This window comes from Lissotriton helveticus, chromosome 5_1 (assembly GCF_964261635.1).
Source record: "Lissotriton helveticus chromosome 5_1, aLisHel1.1, whole genome shotgun sequence".
In the NCBI taxonomy this organism is placed as follows: Eukaryota; Metazoa; Chordata; class Amphibia; order Caudata; family Salamandridae; genus Lissotriton; species Lissotriton helveticus.
In genome coordinates, this window is record NC_136065.1 from 1,336,518,802 (window position 1) to 1,336,538,688 (window position 19,887).

The 19,887-nt window shown below is 45.2% G+C and overlaps 1 protein-coding gene across 1 annotated transcript in view; it reads right to left on the reverse strand.

Annotated features, from left to right (window-relative positions):
• The window catches only part of IGFN1 (immunoglobulin like and fibronectin type III domain containing 1), a 392,344-nt gene extending 377,204 nt beyond the window's left edge, over positions 1 to 15,140 (reverse strand). Inside the window, exon 1 of the mRNA XM_078644199.1 lies at positions 14,770 to 15,140. The gene's annotated coding sequence lies outside the window, so the exon portion shown is untranslated. The remainder of the gene's footprint in view (positions 1 to 14,769) is intronic.
• Positions 15,141 to 19,887: the final 4,747 nt, after the last annotated feature.

Here is a 19,887-nt window from a genome sequence, read left to right on the forward strand (position 1 = left end):
TGTTCTGACTTCACCCAACACTAGGCATCTCGTATCACGACTTTATGCACAAATGCAGTCAGAAATAGGCCACAAGGCTACACGAGCACGGGAAAGATGGGACATGGTACTGGAAACACCACTTACAGATAAAGACTGGGAGGTCACATGCACACTGACGAGATTACTCACACCAAATGGCAACCTACGAATTATCCACTTCAAATACATCCATCAGGTGTACTATACCCCGACCAGACTACATAAATTCGGCCTGCGTGTGGATGCAAAATGTAAAAGATGCGGATATGATTCAGCCGACTTTATACACTTAGCTTGGCAATGTCCAAAGATACAACAATACTGGACTGAGTTGGTATCTATGTTATCTGACATGGTGGGAGTCACTGTAGACTGTACTGCACGCTGCTGTTTATTGGGACTACTGGGTGCAGTGACAGCAACAAAACGTCGATTCTGCGCAGTGGCACTGTTACTGGCTAAACGGCAGGTGTCAATGCATTGGGAGAGCAAGAAACCACCATCAACTAAACAATGGCTGAGAGATTTGGTTTATTGTCAAGACACTCTATGTACATATGAAGAAATGTTGCCAGCTAGATCTCGGCCGAAGGACTATTGGGTATACCTAACAACGTACTTGAATGCGCACAGTGCGGATTGAGTGTATTCCAGGCGATTTCAAAATGCAGCTAAGGTTTCTTGGTACTGTACACTAGCACATTTAGTGTCACATTTAAAATATCGCGACAATACACACTGGTTGAGGAGAGCAGTAGTGGAATGATCCAGTTGAGTTGACTTACTGTTTACTGTTTATACTGTATAGAGTAAAACACTGAGACAAATAGCATAATGCACGCGGCCGGCCCTAAGTGGTTGTAGGCGACTTGCTGTGTGATAACGTAACACTACAGAACCGAGGCGCGACAACCCAAGGTTCGCATGTGACAGTACGCTGCCGACCTTATATATTAAGGATGTGGGCTTTCAGCTGTGTTATTTTATCGTGCATATGTTTAATAAAGGTCTTGGAACAAAAAAAAATAAAAAAAAAATAATGCATTATCCCAGTATGATACCCTTCCCTGGCACTCATACACCCAGCGCAGGCACACTACTTTTGTGCTGCGCAGCTCTTCACATAACTCCTGCATAACTCTTGGGGAAAGTAGTAAACTTCCACTTCTGTGTGACTAGCGCTATTGGCACCCCTCCCCATCTAACAAGACCGCAATCTGTGAGGCAGGCCTAAGTCATGGTGCAAATGCATGATCCATGTTTGCCTATGACAAAAAAATCTGCATTAGAGATCCAGGCTTCAGTATAGTTGGGCTCTCATGGCAGGGGTGTACACCGATTACCATGAAGAGGAATTTTCCATCCCAACAGATGTCCCTTCCAGATCAGTACAACCCGAACCAACTCCTAACCTGGAGAGGTTGAGTGGTCGGATCGTTAAGACTGATGGGAAACTGTAGGCATTCCCATGGCTCAATCGAGCTCTGCACTCCACCCCACCCCACAGTCTATCTCTTGAAAAAAACGTTATCATCTCAACAACTTGGAATTCTCTCCCTTCATAGCCATCAATCATGTCAGTGACTTATGATCTGTTTGCACCACAAACATAGTGCCAAACAACTAAGAGTGGAACTTAGGCAAGGTCCACACTATGGCAACGCACTCCTTGTGAATAGCCATCCAGTTCTGTTCTCTGTATAGTAAGCTTCTACTAATAAAATATGCCAGACAGTCTCTATCTTTCTCATCCACTCGAGCTAACATTGCTCCAACTCCTTTGAACAAGGAATCCGTCTGTGTAATGAATAGGCTGACTGTTGTCAGGTGTTTTCAGTACAGGTGCTTGCAGAGTGCCTTCTTCAGTTGTTCAATTGCCTATGACAACAAAAATCCTCATCATTAGGGATCCAGCCATCAGTACATTTGGGCACTCAGGGAAGGGGTGCACATCCACTACCACAAAGAGGACTTTCCTGTCTTAACAAGACTGAAGTGCTGCAAGCAATGGATGCACTGTGCAATATTAGGAAACAGTTATTTAACGTAGAGGTGAAGTACCCATATTTGACTATCTGGACAGCAAAAGAGCTGCAGCTGATCCTGGCCATCTAGGCAGCATGTCTTATCCTGTCGCCAAGGCAGGCTTGCCTTGAGTACACCTTTGGCATTCATGGTGGATCCAGATATGGTCTGAGTGACATTAAATATTGGGCACCAGGAGAGAGGAGTAGAGTGTGTACGGTATACACATAAAAACCGATACCATCATACTGCCACAATCTAGGAGAGAACATGGAAGCACCAGAAATGGAGAATTACCCAAGCCTAAACAACAAACCATCTAGGACATGTGGGTCAGTGCACAAGCCTGACTCTCTGGTTCCCTCACATTTCTCTTCCCAATCTGCTTTGGGTAAAGCATGGGAAGATGCCTTTCAAGTCAATTAGGCAGTTACTTGAAATTCAAAGGTGGAAGACACTGTGATTGGGAACTGGTTTTCCCTCCAGTGTTCACAACTTTGAATATTTAGTGGCAACTAGGAGTAAGAGATTTGGTTCCTTTTTTCATTCCCTATACTTGCATTGAGGAAGATGTGGACCAGATGTACAACCCTGTATTGCTACAAAGCTCTAGACAAAGAATATGGCCAGATCTACAGGGTCACCCAAGATGCTCTATCCTTGCAAGGAAGAGGATGTGGACTGACCTCTGCTGACACAAACTTTGTGGACAACGTCTGTGGCCCTTTCGTATGAAGGCCTGCTCAAGGAAAAAGAGCCCACTCAAGATCACTGTATCGTCTACGTAGCACTTCAAATCGACCTAGAAGCAAGCAAGAGCACAAAACTATCTGGACTTTGGCCTGTAGACGGTGTCTGAATTGTGAGCTAGCTTCCCTGCTCTGTCCTTTGTGTTGCAGTCCCACAGCTTTTGCAAATGTGGGCTTCAGTCTCGGAAGTGGGCAGAGGTGAGCTGGACAGTACAGGATTTTGTTCTGAGCCTCCATTTGAATCTCCCTTGATGAGAAAGAACACCGTTGATATCTGTTGGTCCCCTTATAAGTTGGCCATGTGCTCTAGAGGACCACAGGGGTAATCTCCATTTACAGATGAACTTTTTTTTCATCCTCACCTTTGAGTTAATATTACTTTTGTCCCAAATTCCATTGAACATTTAAAGGAAACGGGTCCAGGGCACCCATTGGATGACTGGTACACTGGTGAGATGTAAAGTGTTTGTAAACAGCATGTACAGCAACACTGACTCAGGCACTTAGATAACTGGCTACTATGTGGCTGGGAATTGACAAGGACATATCTGTAGCATTTTCCTTAAAGGCTACCTGCATGGACTTAGGAGACATCAACGAGCTAGTGGGTGAACTATGAAACAGAGAGGTTCTCCCTCTAGGACATTTTTCAAAAACACATGGGCAAATGATGCATTTATAAGCAAATTAGAGAAAGCAAGAAGGTTTATAAAGCAATTTTGAAAGTGTAGACTTAAAATATTGAAACACATAAAAATGCTCCATATCTTACTGAATTAAAATTGTTCTTGTTCAACATCTTATATATTATCTGTATAACTTAAAAGTTATAAAGACAATGTCTTCTATCACTGTTTGTGCAGTACTGTATACACAATAGGTTGTTAAAGTCGGTACCCAAAGAAGCTTTACTTAACATTCACAGTACAGGGTGGCCGATTTATAACAGATATAGCCAGTAAAGCAGCAATTCCAAGTGACATTGTTTGCCAACTGGCATATTTCATTATTTCTTTGGCATAAGAAGACTAAACCACCAATATACAGGATAAACAGTGGAAGATGGCATGGACTGAAGTACCCAACCAATGTGGCAAGTCGGCCCATTAAAAAAAAAAACAATGGAGAACAAACATTCAGTGAAAATTAAATCAAACAAAAAAATAGAACACTGCTCTAAATCAGCAAAATGCAAAAAGGAGAAAAAAATCAAAAGTAAACACTGACGGATAAACACATGAGGATGCTACAGACTACACTCCTTCTCAAACACAGTTCTGACTTTTGGGGTGTCATGTGCCCGAATACGCCACTTGCCACTGCTCAGCTGCCAGTTTTAAACAGTCCTCTTGGTAGAGGCTAGAGAGCTTTTAGACAAGGAATGATAATGTACGGAACATTGTTCTAGAAGAAGGGTCCGCCACCCAGACGTTGATCAATAACTAATATCTTGCAGCATCAGACACCATAACAAACGGGGTGCCCCCTCTTTGCTATCCCATGAGATGGGTCCAATCATCACAAAAATCTCTCATGAGAATGAGCGTAGGATGTAAAAGTCTCTTACTTGAAGGCAAAAGTAGAAGTATCTAGCACTTTCTCTAAGGAAGAGTCCACCTTCTTAGGCATATACTCTGGGGATAAGGTGATCTGACATGCAGGATTTTGGAATTAGAATCCCTCAAATGGTTTCAGGAAAGTTGGTTTCAAATCCTTGAAGTGAACACACATTAGAACATTCTATGGGCACTAACGCTTTCCCTGGATCCTTCCATCTTTCTATGAAGACCTCTACAATGTGCTGGTGAAAAAAAGACTGGACAAAGCACAGGTATAAAAATATGTTTGGACCAACTCCACACACACTCTTGCTAGGGTGCTTATGAATAGGGATGGAGCAGAGGCCTTTACGCTATATCGAGGAAGAAGGCATGAAAGCCCACATCTCTGCTTCACCTTGTTTTATCAATGAAACAATGAGCATAAAAAATAAGAAAACACAAGATTTACAGGGGATGCTCTTTGTGGGGGATCATCACAAAAGATACACATTTTTGTGGATGACATATTATTTACTGTGGAAAACCAAAAATTCTATGTAAGAAGACACTCTAGATTTTGAGAGCATTTAGGGATATTTTAGGATTCAAGGTGAACATTATTAAACTGAAATTATGGGGTTTGAGCTACAGCAAGGCAACGAGAAATACTGGAAAAATTAAATAGACAAGCAGGAAAATAAATGACCTGGGCATTTTTACAACTCCCACAGTGCCAGAGCTGTATAAGGAAAATTACTCACCACTGATAGCAGATCTTAGGAGACCTTAAATGGTGTCTCTGGTGTTATCTCCTGGCTGAGTAGGGTAGCTGCAGTATAAGTGAATATGAATCTCTGGCAGCAAGATATCTTTCAAGCATTATAGGTACCTATTCCATTGCACAATGTGTTAGACCCACAAAACCCAGGTGGTTATTTTATACTGGACAGCATGAGATCCAGATTCTCGTGAAAGGTGATGCAAATGGCTGCTGGGGGATTCCGTGGGGAAGTGGTTGATTCGGACTCGGTCTTCGCAATTTAGGGACCTCTTGTAAGGCCGCCCAATTATGGGCAGAAGTTGAGAGTTTGTGGAGAGCCTCAGAAAAAACATTAGCTCCACATGGAAAGAGCCCTTATAGGCCACACAAATTGGGATCTCCTCCTGTATCAGCTGTGGATTACGCGCTGGAGGTCATAGGTTCATTAAGAGACATTTGGAATAATATATCACAATAGACCGGGATTACCAGATTTCTATGTCTTTTTTTTACACCCTCACACACAGTAACGCTGACTGTATGCCAGCTTTGTCTATGCATAATGGAGAAATGGACTATGGTGCTTTTTGGAAGACCTCTTTCACGGGGGGGGGGGGAGTGAAGTTCAAATCAATTGATGCATGTACCAAAACAAAAGTTCACCATAGGAAATTCATAAGGCTTCAGTGTTTGTAGACAATGCATTGTGTGACGTCTTCCACTGATAAGGAAGCACTTACCAAGAATTAAGTACCGCTTGAGAAACCAGTCATCACGCATGACATCTTAAATTCCTCTGCCAGGCAGCACTATCAAACACGAAAAGCTTGATGCAGTGGGCTGACAAGGGGGAAGCTCTAGAGAATGGTATAACACAAGAACAGTGGCAAACACAAAAACAAGCGGGCCTAAAAAGTGTGCAGAATAGAGAAATGTGTCATTTATACTGGACAAGTACACTGTTGGAAGCGATGGCGGTGGGAGATATTCATATGTGGTGAAATTCCCTAGTGAAATAAATGCAAGGCCCTATCAAGAGAGTTGTAGGTCAGCCTACACTAGATGTTCCTGGGGTGGTGATAACGTGGGCCTATGACCTGGTGGAATGGAATGGAGGGGCTGTGAGAAAAAGGAATTGGCTCTACATGTGGTGCTCTATATGTGGTTGGCAGCAAAGAAGACAAATGCAATGTGGCAAATGATTACTTTTTCCATCTGCCGACGAATGGTCCAGCAGAATATGGAATATCAATGTACTGGAAGTTATTAAGATGAAATAAGTAAAGGGGATGTCCTCTGGGGCTCTCACCACACAAGATCCATAAGAGGGGCACGTTTAAATGAGCGAGACACATTTTACACATTGTGGAAGCCCCTAATTGATGACTCACAACATTGCTTGCCATCATGGTTGGGTCACAAAACACAACCAGCACTAATAATGTATTGGGGCACTTGAAGCCCAGGAGAAGCGCTACATATTCTTTCACGTCCCTGGAGAAATGTGGGAAAGGCCTGGCTTATGTGTGGTAATTTAAAGCAACACTAACTGCCATTGTATTGATTTATGACTCAGTGTTTGTGTGACACATGCTCTCTTGGGTCTGGGCGAGGGGGAGGAGAAGGGAATCACTTGTTGTTAGTTGATACTGTCCAGTAGGGGAAACATCCGTTACAACGAAACTTTTACAACGCACTACCATTACGACGCAACTTTTACAACGCAAACTATTACAACGCATAGCGCTTGGGGGCGCTCTAGGATAGGGAATAGGTTAATTTACTATCCAATAACCTTCCCTAGTGTCCACGGGGACTGGCGTTGGAATAGTAAATTAAACTATTCACTATCCAGCGCCCAAAAGCATTATGCATTGTAATGGTATGCGTTGTAAAACTTGCGATGTAAAGGTAGGCGTTGTAAAAGTATGGGTTGTAACGTCATACATCCGTCCAGTAGCGTTAACGGTGGGCGGAGAACTCCGCTCTGCTTGCGGAGCCTGCAGATTTTTGCCTACTCCGCGTTCGTGTAGGCAAAACTCCTACTCGGCAGCGGAGCGGAGTTCTGAGCCCCGGGCCCCCACCTTTAGCTCCCCGCCTCCACTCCCCCCAATAAATATATAACATAATAAAATAAATAAGATGTAAAAATAAATACAGTTACCTTATATGAGGCATTTCGAGGCTGCCCTCCTCCTCTTCGCCGTAGTCTCTGCAGGCCGCTACATCATACGTATGTGGTAGAACTGCGCATGCGCGCACAGTCCTACCACGATGTACGTATGACATAGGGGTTTGCAGAGACCATAGCAAGGAGGGCAGTCCACAGACGCCACGTATAAGGTAAGTGTATTTATTGCTATCTTATTAATATATTTAAAATATATATTTAATTAGAAGGGGTATAGTTTTTGCCCAACTCCGTAGAACTCTGCGTAGAGCAATTACGCCAGCTCCGCCCGGGGTTAAGTTGCGTAGCAAGGATGCCATGAGTCCAGGCGCAAGTACGGAAAATAGCCCCTTTGACTGCTGCTGACCCTCTGACTGGAGTAGTAAAAGAAAGCATTTATCAAGGTTAACTGAGCCTCTCAGAATTCTGTGCCACGGTGACACTGCACCTGCTCACCAATGCTAGCTATGCACATGATACTGTCTAATGTCGCTTCAGTTGGTGAATCAGCCACTGGGAAACCCTGGTGTGCCCTACAACATTATGGATCTGACTAAGGGCAAGATGTTTTGTGTAGAAGAAGAGGACTATTCGACCATACTATGCAAGCATTAGTCAGCTATAAAAACTGAGATAAAAGTCAATAGATAATACAAAAATGCATTTGCAATTAATGATAGAAAAGTAATTTTAATTATGCATGCGTTACACAATCAAGATCAATTTGTGCAAATGTGATTGCATGGTGCCATCTACTGGCCAAATACAGTCATTCATTTTAGGTAATCTAAACAGGTACATAGTTGAAATCTTACCTTTCTAACTCTCTGGAGTTTATTTATTTATTTATTTCAAAGGTTTTATATAGCGCTGCTGGACCCAAGAGTATCAGAGTGCTTTACAATGGGGTGAAGATAAAAGAATGATTGTGCGGAAAAACACTAGAAATACAGCAAGCAAATATACATGAGGAAGCAAATAAATAAAATGACAGTGCAATCATCAGAGTTGGCATAAGGTACCCCAGTATTTGTCGAGAAGAAGTACTTTGAGTTCTTTTTTGAAGAGACCTTTTGTTAAGTTACCTTAACAGCAAAGGCCATAACAATTATAATCAGGATGGAAAGTGGCTGGAACAACCACAACTCTCTCAATGGACTCCTCGTGCAAAGATATTAGTGCTGCAAGTCCCGATTAATCCAGACGCTGCGCCCTTGCTGAGAACAGCGCCAGGCTTGGATCGGGCACGTGAACCCAGCGCTCATTTTGAGTGCAGGGAACTGTGGCTGCCCGCCCCACCCTCCTTACTATGCACAGATGGTGAGAGGCCTCCAGTGCGCATGTCAGGCTGCTCGCTGAAAGGCAGTCAGCCAACCTGACATGCACACTTTGAAGTGTGTAAGTTGACAACCTGGTGAGCCTGTATTGTATTTAGTAAGCCCCACCCACTCATCAATAAGTAATCTGGCTTGTTGTCAATATGAAAACAAAATGCATAGCCCCCCTAGCTAGGAAAAAATATTTAAACTGTAGATTTATTTACATTAAAATAGGGCTGGGGAGAAATATAGGGGGCAACGCCCCCACACTCTAATATTGGAGACGCTGCTAGTATGATATCCTAAATTAAACATCGTGAATCAGAAAGGCAAGCACTGGATTGGTGGGGTAAAAGGTCTATGCTAGCCATTACTAGCACTTTGTCACACAGTGTCTTCAATGGAACTCTCAACATTCCCAATGCTCTAATGAGCTTTGACTGCTAGACATTCCTCTGCCTTTATAACCATAGCAATCTCTTTCTGACTAGCTAGAGCTTAAATTGCTGCTTACCAACTCTGTAAAGTGCTCCGATACCTACGGACCAAGTTCACGCTATACAAAACTCAATAAAATAAAATAAACAAATATGAATCAACCACTATCGATCACATGCATACCTTTGAGACCATGGGATGCTGTCATACAAGTCTACAAACTCATTCTCCACTATACTACAATTGCCAATGTCTTCCTCACCTCTGTTTTCCAGCGAGCCTTTAATAAAGAAGTCGTTGATTTCAGGTGTCTGAAATATGGGGATGCACTGCAGCTGACAGTTTGTAGTCACAAAAACAACCACAACATGTATGAAAAACATTACATAAGCATGGAGAAAAAAAATGCAAGCTCTGAACAGAATATGCACTGTGGTCGTTTTTTTTACACTAATTTATTGAATTATTTCTGCCTGTTTTTGGTAAGCACATATCGTGGTAATTTCCATAATATTTTATGAATAACGTGACATTATACATCCTATCTATTCCACATTAAATATATACATACACAGCGAAGACGTTTTATCTGCACTTGTATTTTATATTTTTTGCAAACAAGATTTGCAACTGGGTTATGTTTGTTGATTAGTTCAATACTTCACACACACACACACACACACACACACATACATAAAAATTTTATTTGTATTTAAGGTATTTATAGAGCGCAAACAATCATCCCCAATGGGATATCACGGCGCTATCCTGACAGTAGTGAATAGTGAAAATGTGTGGATACTACATATTTTGTATAATTGCAACCCCAGAAGCCAGTTTTTACATATTAAGGGCCCAATTTACAATGTTTCTTCAGGCTTACATCAGATGTATGCTTAAATAATGTTGCAATTGATGCTTGTTTCACAAAGGTGAAACAGCACATAATCATAAGTGAAAATTGTGAATGTGAATTGTACCAACTCTCACCAACAAAAATATAGAGACACACAATACACAGATAAGCACTATCTGTTAGAAACAGACTAGAGGATGTTGCAAGGGCAGGATCAGGGTTGGTGTTATGGGCATGCAATGCTAATTAGGTGAACACCCACAGAGCTGTGGGGTAGTAATACTCATATTTGTAATATATTTCACATAATTTTCTTCACATCTATGGCACACCTCTTGTCAAAAGTCACCCCTAGTTGTCATTCAAACAGTAATGATTGGGCTAGGGGACCACATTTCTTTTTTTAAGTCTGACATTAGCCAAGACTTTCTGATTTTACTAAAATTGCATATATATAATGCATGTATTGATGGGGCTGGCAGACAGCTCTCTTGATCTATTGGCCTTTCGTTGTGTATTTGTATTTTTGTATTTGTATTTATTTTATTTGTAAAGCGCTAACATTCATCCTAAAAGGACATCACGGCGCTGAGGAAAAGTTGCAAGTGATTTCACGGCAGCCCTAACTGAGAATTATTGATCTGGCCTGGGGAAGAGGAATGTTTTTAGTTGTTTCCTAAATGAAAGGAAGCAGTCAGTTGTTCTGAGTTTAGGGGGTAACTCGTTCCACTTTGTTGCGGCAATGTGAGAGAAGGCCCGCTCTCCCATCCTGACAGTCCGAGCTCGGGTGATGGATGCTCTTCCTGACGTCATAGATCGTAGGTTTCTAGAGGGTTTATGAAATCTGATCATGTCATGTAGGATGATGGGGCCTGTATCGTAGAGTACTTTGTGTGAAATACACAACAGTTTGAAAATGGCTCGTTGTCGCATTGGAAGCCAATGGAGCTCACGCATGCAGTTTTTGGCTGAGTCATATTTTCTTTTATTACAGATGGCTTTGGCAGCGGCATTCTGAACCATCTGCAATTTAGAAAAGAGGTAGTCTGCCATTCCCACAAACAGTGAATTACCGTAGTCCAACCTACTCATCAATAGTGATTGGACTAATGTTTTCCTGCAATCTGTCGGAACCCAAGGGAAGAGTCGTCTAAGCATCTTCAGAAGGCCGAAGCCTCTGCCGCAAACTATGGAGACATGAGATTTCATAGATAAGTCCTTATCCAGTGTTATTCCTAAATTTTTAGCTTTTATAGTCGGGTTGGGAGGCAAGCCCAAGTCGCTCGGCCACCAGCTGTTGTCCCAGACCTGTGTGCCTCTGCCGAACAATAGAATTTCAGATTTGTCAGCATTAAGTCTAAGACAATGGTCCTGCATCCAAGTTGCCAGTTCAGTCAGGCAGTTCGTCAATCTAGTTTTAGAGTCATCATTTCCATCAATGGTGACCATCAGCTGGGTGTCATCCGCGTAGGAGCACATTTCGACACCCCACTTTTTGCCGATGGTTGCCAACGAGGAGACGAACACGTTGAACAGAGTTGGGCTCAACGACGCCCCCTGGGGAACTCCGTATTTTATAGGTCGCGGAGGGGATGTATAGTCACCCAAGCGAACTGATTGGGTTCGATCCGCTAGGAACGATTGTAACCATCCTAGTGCTTTATCTTGAATTCCTTTCTCTGCCAAGGTGTTCAATAATTGATGGTGGGGTACGGTATCAAAAGCCGCTGATAAATCAAGGAGTATCAGAGCGACTGTACTACCTCGATCCACCTTGGTCCTAATACTGTCTGTCACCGCTAAGAGTGTAGTTTCGGTGCTATTGTTTGTCCGGAACCCTGTCTGTGAAGCGTCCAGCAAACCATTAACTTCCAGAAATGTGGAAAGTCGTCTGTTGACCAACTTTTCCAGGACCTTTGATAAGTAAGGTAACTGGGATATTGGCCTGTAATTGGCCGGATTGTTAACATCTGCCCCAGCCTTCTTTACTAAAGGGGTAACTAGGGCCTGTTTCCATGATTTTGGGAATTCGGCAGAACTAAGGGAGAGATTGAGTGCTCTAGTAACTACTGGACATATTACAGGGGTAAGCTGGGAGAAAATGTGATGTGGACATGGGTCAAGTGGTGAACCAGACTTGACCTCAAGCATGACTTTTTCTACATCCTCTTCTGAGAAAGGGCCAAAAGTATGACAGATGGTATGTGCAACAGTTGGTACATATTGTTCGTTTTTTTCCGTCCTTGGTTTTGGAAAAGAGGCATAGATGGTATCAATTTTTTCGCAGAAAAAATCATTGAGCTTATTACAGTTCTCCTGTGAGGGAGTAAGATGTAAGGAGAGATTAGTTGGGTTGCATAATTCTCTAACAATTTTAAAAAGTTCTTTTGATGAATTTTTATTCTCGGATACTCTGCGTGTGAAGTAATCCTTTTTAGCCTTTCTGATCTCTCTATGATAAAGTGCTTGAGCTTTCCTGAAACTGTCTTTGGTCTCATCTGTCTTAGATACTCTCCATTTATGCTCAAGGGAGGTGCAATTTATTTTTAAGAGTTTGAGCTCAGGTCCGTACCATCTCTCTGATTTTTTGTTGCCTGGTTTGTGACGGGATTGGGTGGTCGAGCAATGTTCAAGTGCATTTTTAATGTTATTATGAAGAAGGTCTATTTCCTCATGGATATTAGTACTTGTGCAGGAGGGGTGTGAAAAATGATTACTGAATTTGTCAAGTGTGAAAGATTTCCAATTTCTCATGTTTGCTATGAATGCACTGTGTTTTTTGGTCTGGGGGATGGGGAGATTAATGCGGAAGGTGATCATATAATGATCGGTCCATACCAAAGGGATTAAAGGGTCAATATCAATAGATTCGATATTAGAAAATATCAAATCTAATGTATGTCCTGCAATGTGTGTTGGTTGATGGACTCTCTGAGATAACTGCAGGATAGTCATGTCTTCCACTAATAGGTTCGTCAAGGAGCTACTGCTGTTATCCAGATGTATATTGAAATCTCCAAGGAGGAGGATGTTCTTGTTCTTCAAACAGACAGGCATGATCTGTGTGAGTAACTGTGAACTAAAGTTTAATGTGGAGCCCGGAGGATTATAGATTAAAATGCCTCCAAATAGCACACTGGTGTTTATGGACACCGTAAATGCCAGAACATCATAATTATCAACCGGTACGATACTCTCTTGTCTGCATGAAAGGTGGTCTCTGAACAGTAGAGCTACACCGCCACCCTTTTTCTTAACTCTGTTAACATTCAGTATCTTATAGTCCGGGGGAAGGGATATAACTATATCTGGGATGTTGTGGTCATCAAGCCATGTTTCAGATAAACACACTAAATCAGATTGATGTTCATTAAGAAGGTCCCAGATATACGTAGAATGTTTGGGTAGTGATCTTACATTCATATAGATGCATTTAAGAGGAAATGTGTATAGATGTAATTTCACAGGGTTCAGTGTAGGGGTACTTTCCCATCTACAGTTGTAACAACTAAATGGGCCGTAAGTATCCATCGGACCCATGTGAGCACAATCGAATGTATTTGTGGTCGTCTTACCAATTAAATCCAGCAAGTCGCGACTTGTATAGGTAATGTTTCCACTCGAGTCTGGGGCCTCGCTGATAATTTGGGCAGGGGTCGTGGCCCCTGTCCCCGGGCGGCCGCGGACGGGCGCAGACGGGCTTGGCTTAGGCGCGGCTTCGGCGCGCATCCGGCGCGCCCGCTGCGCCAGCCCGCTGCGCCGTCTGGCCGGAATACACATTTTATAGTGTGTGAGGAGGGTGGGAGGGCAGCGCGACTAGAGCGCAGCCCCAGCCCTACCTAAGATGGCGCCCACCGCCGCAAACAGCAATTCCCCAAAGACGGCTGGGCGAGGCAGGGCAAAGAAAATACAGCGTGAGAGAAGGTGTCAGTGTGCCTGTATCAATTCCCCAGCTAAAATCACTATTTAGAGCCCCCCAGTTTAAAAAGTCATAAAAACGCTATTTTGCCGTTTTTACACACAAATTCACCAGTACATATGCCAGAAGTAAAAGCCAATAAAATCACTCGCAGCCCTAGTGTCTCTCGCTAGGGAGAGCTCTAAAAAGGCACAATTTAATTCTGCCCACTACCTCATGCAAGTTGGAGGAATGAATCAGTCCACTTCAACCGCTTAGTTACTTCACTGTGAGTGACAGCATTTTGTTCTTTCACAGGAAACATAGCCACAAGCAAAGTAGTTCCCCTCCGTGCCAGGGATGACTACAAACAACAATGTGTGTGAAGACCCCAACTATAACGTTCTACAAAAACTATAACAGAATAAAACAAACACTGACAAAGCCAAAAACCTCAGACCTGTGCTCTGCCTATTTAATACCACTCACCCCCACGTTAACTAATTCTGTGCGGTTGTATGCCCTGTAAAACCTGGACCGCACCGCTATTTCACATTAGATGGAGTTTCACTTGTAATTGCACAGGTGCACCCACCAGCACCGTTCAACACGTAATGAGCGACCATGTGCCGCGTGAAATTAATATCTACCAATATTTTCATCATCGTAAATGCTGCTCTGCGGATTCTTACTGGATATACATATTTGTCAACCATTACTACACTCTCGACACAAATAAATTACACTTCCCAGTAACTAAGGAAGACTCTTGCTCGACTTAGTAGTTTATTCATTCGACATGTGCTTCTGTTTGAGCCTGAGCTACATTATTCGGCCGTCCCCTACAAGATACCTTCTTCTTTTGGTTTATATAAGCTTCTATGCGGTTTACCAGATAAATAAAACAATATCAATAAATGGTTATTGTTGACCTCACGTGATGTCTAAAGGTCACTACCAAACATGTTAAAAATATTCAATATAAATCTTACCGTTCTGTCAAACCAAACTAGCTGTGTGCTGCGTCCAAGATGTGACACTGAAATTCACGACCAAACACTGAATCCACGAAGTTCGCCTCTTCTCTTGTATTTTTTTGTGTTTGCTTTCTATTCAGGTGTCCCCGAGGGCTACTGCGCCAGAAGACCAGAGAACGTTCTGGAGACTTCTGTTTTGAAGCCGCTGGAGGGATAAGGTTTTGGGAGTTCTTGTTCTAGTGACGTCAGTGAGAAGGTCCCCGGCGGCTGGAGCGCAGCGCGCGCCCTGATTCTGCTGCTCACCCTCGGACTCCGAACCTTTCCCGCGCAACCACGGCCGCAGCTGCCTTCTTCATCATACACAGGGGCTCTCCGATCGGGACTGACTGCAGTTGAGGACGAGTGGGGCTCTTAAAAACTCTCGCCCCTCCCTTCTTATTACTCCTCTCACTGGTCTTTCCTTGATATGCATCCCTAAGTTTACACCCCTCCCCTCTTCTCGCTCACGAGTGTCCCTTTTTGTAGGGCTTGCTTCTACTACAATATCGAATTATTCCCAATTACATTATTTACAGATATGGAGCACAGGGGCCTGCCATTCTAAGCACTATGACACTGCACAACTACTTACTTCAACTCTATTTGCATCGCGCTTTCTTACCGTCTCTGAGGGATAAACTACTATCTTTTTTAATTCCACTAAGTATTACTAAGCTTTTGTGTAAATGCAAAACAAATGGGAAAATAAACAAACTGAACTAGACAGTATTACTGAATAAAGATCACAAAGGGGCATTATAAAAACAAGCATTGGCATAGCCAATAGCTCTCACCTTTGGGTCCTTATAAGTGTTTAGCCATGCAACAGTTGTTGTTGCACCAAGGATATTGTGCTGCATAACTAAATACTTATAAGGTCCTAAAAGCGAGACCTATTGGCTATGCCAATGCTTGTTTACTAAGTAGACCGCAGAGAGGTGCTTAATTTCCATGCTTGCACTGAACTTCCACCTCGAGAACAATGACGACACCAACTCCACCACCCGGATCGACAACCTAGTCAACCTCGGACTCGGACAACTCGTCACAACACCCACCCACTCCGCCGGTCACACACTTGACACCATCTTCTCCGCAAGCCCCCACGTCTCCTTCAACCATACCACCGAACTCCACTGGACCGACCACCGCTGCATCCACTTCACCTTCAAGAAACCCACCACGCACCACCGCACCCAACAGATGCCTCACCGCTGCTGGAACAAAGTCACCGAAGACCAGCTAACCACCACCCTCGCCCAGAGCCCACCCGCCGACCATACCGACCCCGACACCGCCGCCCGCAACCTCAGACAGTGGATCAACGACTGCACCAACACCCTCGCCCTGATCAAGAAGCCCTCCAACAACCATACCAACAAGAAAGCCAGCTGGGTCACTGAAGACCTCCGGACCTCCAAGCAAACCTGCCGAAAGCTGGAGAAGATCTGACTCCATGAACGAACACCGGACAGCCACGCCGCCCACAAGAATGCCACCCGCAGACAAAATCACCTCATCAGATCCGCCAAAAGGACCTCCTTCAAAGACCGCCTAGACAACAACACGCACAACAACAAAGAGCTCTTCAACATTGTGAAGAAACTCTCCAACCCCAGCTCCAACACCAACGAAGTCCCACCCTCGCAAGACCTGTGCGACTAGCTGGCCACCTTCTTCCACCGCAAGATCACAGACATCCACGACAGTTTCAACACCACGACCGCTCCGACAACCACTGAGACCTCCGACCCCACGACCACCATCCGCACCAACCGCCTGCTCTACTGGACCAACATCAACGACGATGACACCATCAAGATCATGAACACCATCCACTCCGGATCTCCGTCAGATCCATGCCCACACCACATCTTCAACAAGGCCAGCACATCCATCGCACCCCATCTCCGTAAGTCATCAACACCTCCTTCGAGACAGCAACCTTCCCGGAGAGCTGGAAGCACGCCGAGATCAACGCCTTACTCAAAAAACCCAAGGCGGACCCCAAGGACCTCAAGAACGTCCGGCCCATCTCCCGTTCCCGGCAAAGGTCATCGAGAAGACCGTCAACGAACAACTGACCCGCTACCTCGAGGAGAACAACATCCTGGACCCTTCCGCAGCAGCCAGAGAACAGAGACTGCCCTCATCACCACCACCGATGACATCAAGTCCCTGCTGGACAACGGAGAAACGGCGGCCCTCATCCTCCTGGACCTGTCAGCCGCCTTCGACACGGTCTGTCACCACACAATACGAACACGCCTCCACAACGCTAGGATCCAAGAGAAGGCCCTGGACTAGACCACCTCCTTCCTCTCCGGCAGAACACACAGCGTGTGCCTTCCCCCCTTCCGCTCCGAAGCCACCGAGATCATCTGCGGCGTACCCCAGGACTCATCCCTCAGCCCAACCCTGTTTAACATCTACATGGCACCGCTCGCCCACGTCGCCCGTCGGCATGACCTCAACATTCTCTCCTATGCTGATGACACCCAGCTGATACTCTCCCTCACCAAGGACCCCCACACCGCCAAAACCAACCTTCACGGAGGAATGAAGGCTGTTGCTGAATGGATGAGGAACAGCCGACTGAAGATGAACTTGGACAAGACGGAGGTTCTCATCCTCGGATCCAACCCTTCGGCCTGGGACGACTCCTGGTGGCCGACCGCACTGGGAACCGCTCCAACACCCACCGACCACGCACGCAACCTAGGGGTCATCCTCGACTCCACCCTCTCCATGACTAAATAGGTCAACAACGTCTCCTCCTCCTGCTTCAACACCCTCCGCATGCTCGGTAGGATCTACAAGTGGATCGCCACCGAAACGAGAAGAACAGTCACCCAGGCCTTTGTCAGCAGCAGGTTGGCTATGGAAACGCCCTCTACGCAGGAGCCTCGGCCAAACTCCTGAGACGGCTCCAACGCATCCAGAAAGCCTCTGCACGCCTGATCCTCGACATCCCTCGCCGCAGCCACATCACACCCCACCTGAGAGACCTGCACTGACTCCCGGTCAACAAGAGGATAACCTTCAAGCTCCTCACCCACGCACACAAGGCACTCCACAACACCGGACCAACGTACCTAAACAGACGACTCAGCTTGTACACCCCCCACTCACCAGCTCCGCTCCACCGCCCTCGCTACAGTCCCCCGCTTCCGAAGAGCGACCTCAGGCGGCAGATCGTTCTCCCACCTCGCCGCCAAGACCTGGAACACCCTCCCCATCCACCTACGGCAGACCCAAGACCTGCTGACCTTCAGAAAACTCCTCAAGACCTGGCTTTTCGAGCAGTAGCAGCATCTTGAGACCCTCACGGGTGAGTAGTGCGCTTTACAAATTATATGATTGATTGATTGCACTGGGGCCCACAACACCTCTGCTGGGTCTCGAGGAGAGATCCTCTGCCAAATGAAAGATTTGCTCTACGGCGATGAGGGGTGGGGTTGGGGGGGTGATTTTGTTGAGACAGGAGATGCTCTCTCCTGTGTGGAAGCCCGCTGCGTGCTTAGGAAGCAGGGGGCAAATTTCACTGCGCAAGTGATAAGTCACCAAAGTAACACAAAGTAGCATTCAGCGCTGCACTATGGTATGGTGCATGGCGCTATGCAGCCTCAAAGTGCAGCAGAAAACGGAAAGATAGGGAAGTGCCACATCTATGTTCACCGGGTGCTGTCCCCTCTCGCCCTTTCATGCAACGGAACAGAGCAACTTTGGTTGCTGCGATGAGGAAGATAACAGTAAATTTTCCCCGAGGTCTCTTGAAACGAGGTGCGCCCTGCGTGTTGGAACAAACTGCATGGGAGCTCCAATATTGATATACATCCCCCTTGTGATAAGCCAGCAGGGTCACCCGGAAAGATGAGGGCTCTCTGGGGTTAGTGGTAACTCGGGGGCACACAGAGTAGGAGTGAGCACCAGACTTCTGGAGTAAGTTGCGGGTTCAGGGGACCCCATTCCCCAAACAACTAAGTGCGGCAGGAGAAGGGGATCTTCTGCAACCACAGAATAATTGAAGGCAGAATGAAAAAGATGGAGCACAAGAAATGGCACGGGAGGATAACAAGAGAACGGGGCAGAACAGAAAGGGGAGGAGGGTTAAAAGAAAGGTGCAACTGCACAGGGAAAGAAAAATAGTATAAAGGAGGAGAGAGTACCTGTATGAAAGGAGGGCTGGTGCCCCACTGCCTTCAAGGGGCTATGTAAGGAGAACAGAGCGACTTGTGGGTAACTGTGAGAGTTGTGCCCCCAGGCAGAAAACTGAGAATGGGGGTGGAGAGTAAGAAAGACAGAAGAATGTAAGCACCAGAGGTGGGCTGTAGGAAAGAAGGGGAAGAAAAACAGGAGACAAGAGCAGAACCGTGAGTGGATACAAGAGATAGGTTCACCAGGGACATACCTTTCTGCAAATTAGGAGCAGGATCTTCTGTCCTCAGCACAGGAAGAGAGGAAAGTGTGGCAGAGGAGGCGGGGGTGAGGGGCTGAGGGGTAGGAGGAGAAGGTGGTGTTGAAGATGGGAGGAGAGCTGGGATGAAGGCGGACCCAGCCCTGCAGCTGCCTTTGGTTACATGCTGGTGCTGGGAAGCTCCTGCTCTCACAGCGTGGGGCGTGAGCCCCCTCGCCCCCTCCCGCAGAGCACTTATTAGTGCCCAGGAAGTGGCAGTACAGAACAAGCAGCGAGAGGCGTGAGGGGGAGGGCCAGACACTGTGAGAGATGTTGAAAAAGAATCAGTGAAATTCCCTGAGGAAAAGCAAGTATCACCTTAAAGTTAAGAGCGATGCATAGATTTAATATAATATCTTTCATAAAAGAGTGCGTTATAAACTTCAGTTAACAGTCATTGACTAAACACTTCAGTTGTCTCCAAAATGGAACGAGAACAATTGGATGGAGTGATCGAAACACATTTTGTTTAAACGCCCTACTAGACGTGTGCTAGTGGCGTCCCTATAAATCACCAAATATAAACATTTAAATGGGAAAATGAAATTTAATGCATGTGGCAAAACTTGAAAATAGTGGGAAATAAATCTGCAATGTGGTGCTGCCCTCTTGTGGACAAACAGAAGAACTGGGCACCG